At 42.8% G+C, this 12,423-nt stretch overlaps 1 protein-coding gene across 3 annotated transcripts in view; it reads left to right on the top strand.

The window, feature by feature from the left end:
- The window catches only part of SGSM2 (small G protein signaling modulator 2), a 765,216-nt gene that overhangs the window by 560,953 nt on the left and 191,840 nt on the right, over positions 1–12,423 (top strand). The gene's annotated exons all lie outside the window — the stretch shown is intronic.

The raw sequence follows: 12,423 nt of genomic DNA, 5'->3' as shown, positions 1-12,423 counted from the left end.
AGAAATTTCCCTACATCCATAATAATACCTTGGGCCCATTCTCCTAAGCCCGAGAACCAATTTTGTGGGTTCAACCATGACACCCAACTGGTCAGCTCATTACCCACAGCAGCGAGTGTGAGATTGTGTTTCCTTCGAAACTCCCACTTTAATTGTAAAATGTCATCCATCTTTTGGTCTATGACCTCGGCTGGGTCCTCCATGCTGTTTGTAATGTACGTGCAGCACTTTATTCCATATTGAGTTGCCAGGGTAACACAATACCCGCCTGTCACAGCTGTGAGGTAATTGAGAATCATCCTATGCTGAATCAGTTCTGTTTTGTAGGCTTGTAACTCTTTCCCAGTGTACCTGAATGTGTCGTCATACATTTCGGTGATATTGTCTAATAAATTTGCAAGCGCAGATATATATTTATAATTTATCACTCCTCTGGCGGTACGAGTGATATCTAACGCGATTAGGAATTGAATCCCAATGGATTCATGGATCAGGTCAGAGGCCGGATGCTCTGTTCTCTCTATCAGGTGCCGTTTAACGATGTGCTCGTAATGAGTGTGAGTATAAGGAGCTTGTGCACTGCGGTGAATATCTTTCATTTTGTTACAGTCATTACTTCAGGCAGTACTTTTCCAATATAGCACAATCCCTCTGAGTTTGGGGCAAGCCACTTATACGCCTTCCTCCCGCATATGAAATATGCATCATCGGGGAGAACATATGGGATGGAGTATGACATTATCATGTTACAAATTTTCCATGTGAAATCTCCTAACCCTAATTCTCCCATCTGTTTAGTACACCTATCAGTTTGTACGATCTGTGCACAGTCATTCTTTCCCATTCATCGCACAAAACTTCTGTGTGTGAACTGTATTTCTCACACATTACATACCTTGCCGACCCGATTGGTCGGTTTACTAAGTCAACCCGAACCGAGGTTGATCGCCCCCTACCTGAACAACTGGCCCCCATCTTTGCAGGTGTTGCTTTCACTACCTCTGACCTTCAAATCAGGGTCTTCAGCGAGCCCTTACAAAAACCAAGATGTCCGGGGTAGGCCGGCGGCGGAAGTTTACCGAGTACTCCACTCACTCGCCCACGTCGACCAATACGCCCACACACTGCCCTAGCGCTGGCGTACTCGACCTAGGGCCCCTGCGACCTGAACCTCTATTTACTGGAACATGTGGGTGTGATCCGAAGAGCACTTAACCCTTTCCAGTAACTATTGGTTGTTGGATAGTTCCCAAGTGACCAGCGAACTTCCCTTAAAATAAAAAAATATTACACAAATCACGTTAGAATGTACAAATAGCGTTTATGACCCCTCTAGCGTACGCAAATGGTACTGGGTTAAGTTACTAACTAATGCACACAATTACGTGCGGTACAATCGTTCTGCACATAAGCAACTAATCTTATGTGCGGAGCGACCAGTGGAATCGAAAATTGTGGCTGCGAATTCCTTCAGCCTGAGCTTAATGGCCTATATGGGTACCGCACCAACCCTTTCTGGTGTTGTGCTCTTTTACTCTTTATCTATAGCGGACTTCTTAGTCTGCTGTACCTGGACCTCCTGGTCTGTCTGGACCTCCTGGTCTGTGCTACAGTAGACCTCCTGGTCTGCTATACTCTAATGCTCTTTTTTAAATGTTTAACAAGGGATGCCTCCCAAGCCACCGTGCAGTCACTTACACGTATGTACCTTCACGAGAACTCGATGATTTCCTTTGGTTCAACCCCAAAAATTAGAAACTTATATATATGTATACACACTCTTTCACCTCATATACTCTTTACTTTCGTTTCTGCGCAGAAATCCCTTTCATTCAGTATCGCAGGCTAATCCCGAGGAGTTACAACTAGAGAAGGATCTATTAGCCTAAAATTTTGGACACTGAGATCGATTTGCGCTATTATCGCGTTGCCTACTTATCGCCTAACTGAAACAATACTATCGTGTGATTTGTATTATGTGGGCGTACCCAGACGCTCCGTTGCGTAATATACGCTCCGTGCGTCGGCCCTTGCGTCGCGTACACTAGTCCCGCCCTTTGTTAGAGACACGTGTACGCCAGCCAGGTATATCCACAGAAATACAATTTTAACACGTTTATATCAATGTAGATGATCTTTAACTGTAATCATCTACCGAACACCACACCAAACTTCCTTGTATCTTAGGCAAGCCATGCGCGTGTGTTACAAATTACTCCTTAACGTATTAATATTACTTTTAACTACCAATAGCAACACATCTTTCTCAGCACGTTATCAATTGTGAAATGGCAAACAGGAAAGTGATATGTGAAAATACACAAATGAAAAGAAATACAGGTGTGTGCGTGCGTGCGAACGCAAAACAGAAATAAACAGTTTTAAAAGACACTAGCATATTGTTCTTACCTCCGGTTCCGGATTCCACCAGCACTCCTTCAACGTAGCGAAACAGACGCTTATCTAGCCAGCACTACTGTATCCCGATACGAAGGGATACTGCCTTCCCGCCCTTGCGGACAGATAAAGTCTGTGTTCGCTAGTGCGGATATGTGGAGGACGGACGAGCAGCCAATTGATAAAGCTAACTATTTATCTTATAACATTCACAATAAATGGGTAAGAGACACAGTACGCAATTGGCGTATGAGGTACCGTAAGGGTACGCACTTAGCGTAGCATACGCTCGGCCGTGATCGGGACGCACATGCGACACGCTCGTTCACAGCTTAATGCGTGGTGTCGGGCACGCTATAGGCGGTTGACTACCATAATGCTACGCTACCAGCGTAGCGGACGCTCGAGACCACGAGGAGATCACGAGCGGCGAAGACGCTCACAGGATGACAATCAGTAAACCTTGAATGTAACACACCGAAAGGATACTCTTATGCTGTAAACCTTGTTACTGAAATACTGTAGCAATATAACGCTGCTTAACCTTGTTAATGCTAAAGCTGCTTGAGCGTTTGAGACGCTCCTATTACCTTCTGCAATATAATAAACACACGATACCTTGCGAAGGTTCCAACACCTTTACTAACAAGCTTTTAGTTATATTGAAAAGGGGAAACAGTTTACAAGTCATACACTACAAGCTAACATATAATTCTAACAGAATATCTAGACAGAAATATACAATAGCGTCACAAACTTATACTATAACAGAGAGAGGGAATGGCCAATACAAACAGAGAACAAGTTGATTACAGAGAATTACTTACACACACTGGGAATGATCGCTGCGCAGCTTCTGGTACCAGCTCCAAGTTAGTCAATATGAAAACCGTTTGTGGAGAGTTAGAGAGCTGCCCAGGCTGGCTGATCTTATATACACTGCGTACAGTATACTACAAAGGGACCTATAATCTCATTGTTCATTGGACACAGGAATGTCTCCCTGCATCATAACAAAAGGTCATAGGTTAGTTTGAACAGGTGGGCTGCGACTATATCAAACTGCTCAGGTGGGAGGGAATCTGAAGATTCCTGCCGCATGGGTAATGAATCGCAAATATAGTAAATGTCCAGAAAATACTAATGGCCATAACTATGCGCAGGAGCGATTAATCTTTACCTAACCAGCACCGGATTGTTTCTAATAAAATGTTCTTTAGTTAGGTACCAGACACAGCTGTTCAAACCCTATCTGACCCTTCGTACCATACAAAGAGGAATTCCTCTGTCCAGCGACCATTTACATTAAACAACCTTACAGTCATTATTAAGGGGAACATTATCTATAAAACATACTATTTGGTTTTATTATTTAACGATTGAGTCGCCCGCTAGACGCACACAAACCCTACCGTAAATGCACATACCACGCGCTCGAGCGCATGGCCGAGGCGCCATCACACGGCTGCGAGTATCCGCACGCACGGGAGAGAATGTGCACGTGCAGCAGGCACGCGCATGGGGTGGATATATGGCAACGTGTAGCATGATATTTTTCCGACGTTGACAGTATATATATATATCTGTTTAAACAATACATATCATCCATCAACGTTTCGGGGAATTTAACCCCTTTCTCAAGATATACAAGTGTCTCTAATGGTTAGCCAAGCCTCTTTTGTGGCTGGCCACACACCTTAGCATGGGCCCCTACATTGCATACCCCCCCCCCCCCCGGTGGGCCCTTCATGCCCTATTCGACACTAGGTTCAGTCGCTGTACTATAGCTAATGAGTGACAGGTGATGCAGTGCTTCTCTTATGTAATTTCTTGTTTAGCATTCCATTACAGCAGGTATTTGAATGCTACTTCTTACAGTAGCTGTGTAGTTTAGCTGATTTCATATTGATGATTGGAGAGTCTTGCAATGGAGACCAGTCTCGCCTCCAGGCGACCGCAGAGGCATAACGTATGTGGATCATTGGTATTTAGGCCTTGTAGTATATGTTTGATATACAGGCATAAAAGTGAAAGGTAATGGAAAAATGAAGACACAACATAATCTATATATTAATTAATCTATACGGTAAAATAATTTGTGATGAATTCTGCAGATGAATATACAATAAGAAAGCATATCTCTACCTCCTCTGCTAATAGCAGCATCAAATATTTATCAGTATGACTTAATTTAAAGGATATAATCATCAAAGGGGGATTCTGGAACCCTACAGAGATTAAACACAATCACCGCAGTTGATTCTGTTCTTATTAACATGTCCCGATTTGACTCCTGCTGATAAAACCGTTGGGATTACTTAAATATTAATAACATTGACATAAAAGAGACTGTGGGATTTCATACAGGTTGAGTATCCCATATCCAAATATTCCAAAATACGTAATATTCCGAAATACGGAATTTATTGACTGAAACTGAGATAGTGAAACCTTTGTTATCTGTTGGCTCAAAGTACAAAAACATTGTTTAATACACAAAGTTATTAAAAATATTGTATTAAATTACCTTCAGGCTGTGTGTATAAGGTGTATAAGAATCATAAATGAATTGTGTGAATGTACACACACTTTGTTTAATACACAAAATTATTAAAAATATTGGCTAAAATTACCTTAAAACTGTGTGTATAATCTGTATATGAAACATAAATGCATTCTGTGCTTAGACTCGGGTCCCATCGCCATGATATCTCATTATGGTATGCAATTATTCCAAAATACGGAAAAATCCAATATCCAAAATACTTCTGGTCCCAAGCATTTTGGATAAGGAATACTCAACCTGTATAAACACTATGGGGTGAATTAAAATTGACAGTGATTTTCAAATTATCTTACTATCAATTGGGGAATATGATGATTTTTTAAAGATTTTTAAAGAAAAGTACATATAGATAAATCATAAAGACATAAACAGGTTTGGTCAGAAGTGACACCTATTGTCAAATAGCAAACAATACAAAACAACCTGTAACTCACAATCCTCAACACAAACTGGATCACAGGAAGTAAAGAGTCAATCAGGTATTCACAAAAGGTATAATAAACAGAAAATATACTACTCTACCTCCAGGAGAGTTGGTGGAGGAGAAAGCAACCTGGGAAAAGAGGAAGATATGGCCTGCTTAGAGCCTCACTATGAACAAAAGGAACCTCTAAGATGTAGGAGAGGTAAGCCCTGTACACACGGGGAAAATGTGTGCTGAGCGATCTAGCACAAACCGCTCAGCATACATCTGTCCCCCCTCTCTGCACACAGCGCGATGTGTGCTGAGCGAGGGGGTGGGGTGGGGGGGGAGCACTCATTTCACCCGGCGGTGAAATGAGCGATCAAACTGGATTTGGCATGCATGCATGCCAAATCTAGAGTCAGCGATAGGGCTGTGCATCGCTATCGCTTTGGGCATACACACAGAAAGATCCGTGCTTATTTGGAAGGAGCAGCGACGCACTAATATGGTAATGTGTCTGGTATTAGGAGATGCCTCCTGCTTGTATTAGTGATCCGAGCTGCATCCTAGAACACCTGCATCGGATCACCTGCAATGCCATCAGCCAGCTGCGTGACTTGTGGGGTCACGCAAACCGGATGCAGCAGTTTCTACAAAGAGACCGGGAAATCTCTTTTCAGACAAAGATCCTGGCATCTGCACTCCCCCAAAACTGCAGCGACACTCCTCCGCTTCGGGAAACAGAGACTGTTGGTGTCCCAAACAGCTGCAGACTGTCACTGTAGTGCGACCAACATGTGCAGTACAGTCTGGCGCAGAGACAGTCCAGACCATGGAAAAGAAGTTTGGGTCACAGAGGTGTCTGGGACAGTGGGTGCAGGCAGCGGCTGCGGCTGATGAGTTCCGTTGCTACAACCAGTGCCATGTTAATGAAGGAATTTTTTTTTACCAAGGGGGCCTTAAAAAAGATGGTGTTCTTTGCGATGGAATTGTCAGCCTGCCCCTTGAGCTGGTCCTGTTTCTTATTAAAAATACAGGAGGACTCCTTTGTCAGAGGGTAGATGCATTCAATATAACATTTTCATTAATAGTGGTTTAACTAATTCTAAACGGGGTGAGGACTTGAAGTCCAATTGAGAAGGAGTACATTGTTTGCAATTGTATTTTAATACGTACCCCTGTGGGGCTGTGAACTGAAATGTGCAATTTAGATGCAAAATTGGTTGATGATTTAGAGGGTAATGTTGACCAACCATGCACGCAGCTTCATCTCTTGTGAATGAAACATTTACATTTACACATCCATAAAACCAGTGGTTCTGGATTCTTGGCTTGGTCTGTATGGAGTAATTTACATTAGCATATCAAGAATTCCTAAGGTGAGGTTTCATCCTGCACCCTGTGGAATACATGGTTCTATGGAATGCATCTGAACGTTATGACCTTGCTATGAGAATGTTCATGCTTAAAAGTGGATGACTTTTGTTTTCCTTCTAACCTACATTTGCCTGAGTGACTTATGGCTGTCTGTAGCTGCAAAGTGCATGCTCATGTTTGGTGATCAAGAGACAAAACCATTAGATAGCCCCAAGTGTGCTAATTTGTAAAGGTTGTTAGCAATTCACCCATCACAGTGGTCGGTCTTCACCCATTGATAGGTTGATGGCTGGAACCAGGGCTGTAGCAGGGCTAATATAAGCCCTGTGCAAGATGATGATGTCACGATAGAGGGCAGGACTGCTAGTACCAGCAAGCAGAGGAGTCCCCGGAGTATTTATCAAGCCTTGGAAAGTGATAAATTGCACGGTGATAAAGTACCAGCCAATCAGCTCCTAACTGACATGTTACAGGCTGTGTTTGAAAAATGACAGTTAGGAACTGTTTGGTTGGTACTTTATCACTGTGGAATTTATCACTCTCTCAAAGGCTTGATAAATCTGGGCCTAAGGATGCTCCATGTAGCTCTTAGGCTGTCATTACAGGCACCCTGGCAGCAAAATAAAGGTGCCATGGGACAGCAACAGTGCTGCCATATGGATCCTGGATGGCAGCACCGCTTGACATCTCTAGGTATGGCCCTTATTGGAAATATTCGTGATATCATTTCAGTAAAAGCAAGGCTACACGCCTGTAGAGTCTTGAAACAAAATATGCTTATTGGAGCTACAGTATATTATTGAAGCAGAACAGACATATAGGATCATATCTTAAAAGAAGCATTATATCCTTGCTGAAGGGAGTTTATGAATAGGAGATTGTATGTACACACTTTTTCTTTATGGATGGAACTATCAGAGCAGAAAGATGTTGAACTTAATTTTCAAAGGGATGACAGGCAGGGTGGCACCACAAGAGTTGTAAAAAATGAATTTGGGTCACAGCTAGAGGTATGGGCTCTGCTTTTTCTAATCAACAGACATTTAGATCAATTTATAAAAACAAGCAAAGTCTTATTTCCAACTTTATCAATCAATGGCGACTGGGAAACTTCCCCATGCAAAGCAGTGGGCAAACTTATTTTACAAGTATCAGAATGGTTCATGTACCTCTGCCATCCTCCTTTCTTTGATAAAACATAAGTTCCTTCCAACTTTTATAATCTGAAAAAATATTGTTTTCCAAAAAAAATGTATGATGGTGGTCCAATAAACAAGGTAACAAGACCCCTCTTTGCATACATTTATCTAACTTGTACATATACATATAATTAATGGTATGGTCTTGCTACAAATTATTTTTCCACATAGTCTCCATACTTGTCTAAGCATTTGTGCCAACGGCATATATCTCAGCATAGAAGAAATTTGTGTCAAGTGCCTAAAGCCAGGACAAGATGGCTTGCTGAACTTCATCGTCAGTTGAGAATTGCCTTCCATCCAGGTGCTTCTGCAATGCTCCAAAGAGATGGAAATCACTCGCTGCCAGGTCAGTGCTGTAGGATGGTCCAGTACCCCCCAATACTGCTCATCTGTCTGTCTATCTGTCTTGACAAGCTGGCGATGAATTTCAGCTGATATGAGGCGTTATCTGACGGTCGTGAGGGGAAGCAGTGGTCTACCTGCTCTAACCTGGTAGGAAATTAAATGAAGTAGAAAACATTACATGCATGAGAGGTCTTATTACCTTACTTATTGAACCACCCTTGTGTGTGTGTGTGTGTGTGTGTGTGTGTGTGTGTGTGTGTGTGTGTGTGTATATATTTGTTTTTTATTTTTTTATTTTTCATCTTTTTGTAATTTGTTTATTTTTTTCACCAGTTCAGATCAAAGTGGCCTGGTGTTTACCCAGCCTTTGTTTATGTTTAATATCCAGCACATGATATTACTAAACACGTTGGACAGACTTTGTGGATAATAGTCCATAGACAGTCTGGTTGCTGAACTAAGGTGTTTATGAAAGCATAACTCTAAGTGGTGTGGGAAGTGGGGTGTCCTAACAAAAGCTTTCCGCATTACGCTGACTACATTGGGCCTAATTCAGACCTGATCGCTAGGTTGTGTTTTTTGCATCCCTGCGATCAGGTAGTCGCTGCCTACAGGGGGAGGGGGAAATCGCTGTGCAGGAGTGCGATCGCATGTGCAGGAGAACTGCACAAACAGATGTTTGTGCAGTCTCTGCACAGCCCAGGACTTACTCTTCCAGTGCGATGATCGGTGCCGGAGCTGACTTCAAAAACACTCCCTCCAAACGCCTGGTCTCTCCTGCATTTTTCCGGACACTCCTCTAAAACGGTCAGTTGCCACCCATAAACGGCCTCTTCCTTTCAGTCACCTTGCGATCAACCGTGCAATTGCTTTTTTGCACCATCCTGTCTCTGCCCTGCGCTGCACCCCGGCGTACCTGCGCATTGCGGTGCATACGCATACACAGTTCAGACCTGAGCGCCCGCTGTGCGAAAACGCACACCAGCGATCAGGTCTGAATCGGCCCCATTGTTTCATACCTGGCCATATAGGAAACTGAGGAAGCAGAGAAGGGGCATCTCTTGAAATAAATTTACCAACTACCCCCTAGTGGTGCATTTAGTGAATTAAACAGTGATGATAATTCAGGATTATTTGGATCAGGCATGTCAAACTCAGCAATCAAGGTCTAAGTCTTGTGTAGGCCATAAGAAAAAGTCTCATATGCAATTTTGAAAGATTTATTAGAAAAAACAACAGTAAAGTATAATCAAAGAGATGTCAAGTATCAGGAAGAAAACAACTTTAATAGTGTGAGCTGGGAGCTGTATTATTCCCCTTCATATATCACTGTGTGGTCCCCTCTCCTCTATATATTAATAATACCACATATCAGTGTGATCAGGCAGCTGTGTTATTCCTCCTCATATATCACTGTACTCCCCCCCCCCCTCCTGTATATAATAATAATAATAATAATAATACTACCCCATATCAGTGTGAGCTGGGAGCTGTGTTATTCCCCCTCATATATCACTGTGCGGTCCCCTCTGCTGCAGGGGCTGGCTAGCAACTTTCAGCCTGGGGGGCAGACTCAAGCAAATGAACTGGCTTTTCACAGGGAATGCAATGCAAAAATAGCCCTTTAACACTTAAATTGCACTGGCCCAGGGGGCAGATGGCACCCTGTTCCCCTTCCCAGCCAGCCCCTGCTCTCCTGTATAATACATATCAGTGTGAGCTAGTAAAATGTGTCACTTCCAGCCCCCCTCTATCCCTCCAGTCCAGCCACATTCCCCTGGTATCCCTGCTTGTTCCTTGTGTCCCCTCTAGCCACAAGCCCTCTGTGCCTCCTGTGCCAGCCCCCTCCAATTAACCTTCTTCACTGAGAGACATTTTTCAATCCAGATTTCAGAAGAATCCTCCTGCAATTAGGGCAGGTGGGTACTCAGGGCAGTCGGGCACACACAAGTACAGGGCGTGATGGCTTCAGCGCTAATGGTGCTGAGCAGGTCGGATGTGGCAGGGGCAGAGCTTTGCAAAGCTGGGCATGTGCAGCAGCTCCCCCATAGACATTTCCCCATCTCTATCACTATCTTCTTGCACATGTGCAAAGTAATGAATGCTGCTCGATCGGTGCTAAGCTCTGATCACGACAGATGTGCCAACAGTAACTCATCTGGCGGTGGTGGGCCGCATTTCATTGTTTTGAAAAGTAAACTTGGGCCGCAGAAGCATGCATTGTGGGCCGCATGCGGCCCGCGGGCTGCGAATTTGACATGTCTGATTAAATGCTTCTCTCCTAAAATGAAAAACCAACATCTAAATATCAATTGTGGCTATTATTGTTTCACCCTTTCTGCTTCATGAAAAAAAAAACATAGACTATATGATCTTCTGAAAGCTGAAATTGTGGTGAGAAGAGGCATTACTCCATTAGATTGTGGTGAGAAGAGGCATTACTCCATTAGATTGTGGTGAGAAGTGGCATTACTCCATTAGATTGTGGTGAGAAGAGGCATTACTTCATTAGATTGTGGTGAGAAGTGGCATTACTCCATTAGATTGTGGTGAGAAGTGGCATTACTCCATTAGATTGTGGTGAGAAGAGGCATTACTCCATTAGATTGTGGTGAGAAGTGGCATTACTCCATTAGATTGTGGGGAGAAGTGGCATTACTCCATTAGATTGTGGTGAGAAGTGGCATTACTCCATTAGATTGTGGTGAGAAGTGGCATTACTCCATTAGATTGTGGTGAGAAGTGGCATTACTCCATTAGATTGTGGTGAGAAGCGGCATTACTCCATTAGATTGTGGTGAGATGTGGCATTACTCCATTAGATTGTGGTGAGAAGTGGCATTACTCCATTAGATTGTGGTGAGAAGTGGCATTACTCCATTAGATTGTGGTGAGAAGTGGCATTACGCCATTCGATTGTGGTGAGAAGTGGCATTACTCCATTAGATTGTGGTGAGAAGTGGCATTACTCCATTAGATTGTGGTGAGATGTGGCATTACTCCCTTAGATTGTGGTGAGAAGTGGCATTACTCCCTTAGATTGTGGTGAGAAGTGGCATTACTCCATTAGATTGTGTCCAGAGGTTCAACAATTGGAGATTCCAGGTACAGAAAGCAGCTAGATCACAGATCTTCATTGTAATACATTTGACCAAGCGTTGATTATAAACCATGACTGTTAAAAATTATGTTTTGAGATTGCTTCATAAAAGGACAAGCGAAGGGGCTACAACACTGGGTGATACAAAGAATTACTATGTGTGACATGTTGGTGACCTTTGTTGAACACTTTGTTGCAATGAGTATAGTAGTAGTAGTAATAATAATAATAATAATAATAATAATAATGTTATTAATATAGCACTTTCCTCCCAATAGGACTCAAAGTACTTTACATTTGCATTTACAGCACAAGATACAAAATAAGCTTAACAGGAAATAGAACTAAGCATTTGGGTTGTATTCTTTTAGGAACTAAAAGGACATTAATGAACGCTTGAGTAAACAAGTAAGGGGGGTATCCAATTACATGTGATGAAACATCGGGAGCGAAAAACAGGAGTTTGTTGCAATTTTTTCCCGATATTTCACCAATATTTTTTATTGAGTATCCAATTAGATCTCATGAAAAAAAAATACTTGTTCGTGTGAAAACACAGTTTCAGTGAAACCTACGTGTTTTTGCCGCCGCAGCCCCGAAAAGCCAGTGCTTATCGGGGATAAGTCATGGTTCATGCCGGCTTATTAAGGCTAATAGGATAGCCCCCGGTGAAGCATTTACCCGTGGTAATGACTGCAAGTAATTAGATACCGCCCATAGTCTTAAGTCTGTTTTTGAAGGATTCTAGAGTAGATGCCTCTTAAACTGTGTGGAGCAGCATGTTCCATAGAGTGGGAGTCGCAGAGCTAAAAGCTCGACCTACAGATGTATTCAGGGAGGTACTGCTGATAGTCATTCATCTACAGATCTCAGTAATCGAGTTGAACAGTAAGGGATCAGAAGCTGCTTCAGGTACCTTGAGCTCTGGTAATGAATGGCTCAGCACAGATGGTTAAATCAAACTGACGGAGGTGCTAACCAAGCATGGATGGATACACTTACAGAAAAGTGTTAGGTGTGGAACCGCACT

The sequence above is a fragment of the Pseudophryne corroboree genome, chromosome 2 (assembly GCF_028390025.1).
Source record: "Pseudophryne corroboree isolate aPseCor3 chromosome 2, aPseCor3.hap2, whole genome shotgun sequence".
NCBI classification, from domain to species: domain Eukaryota; kingdom Metazoa; phylum Chordata; class Amphibia; order Anura; family Myobatrachidae; genus Pseudophryne; species Pseudophryne corroboree.
Note: the sequence above shows the minus strand (reverse complement) of the source record. Positions and strands in the feature narration are given on the sequence as shown.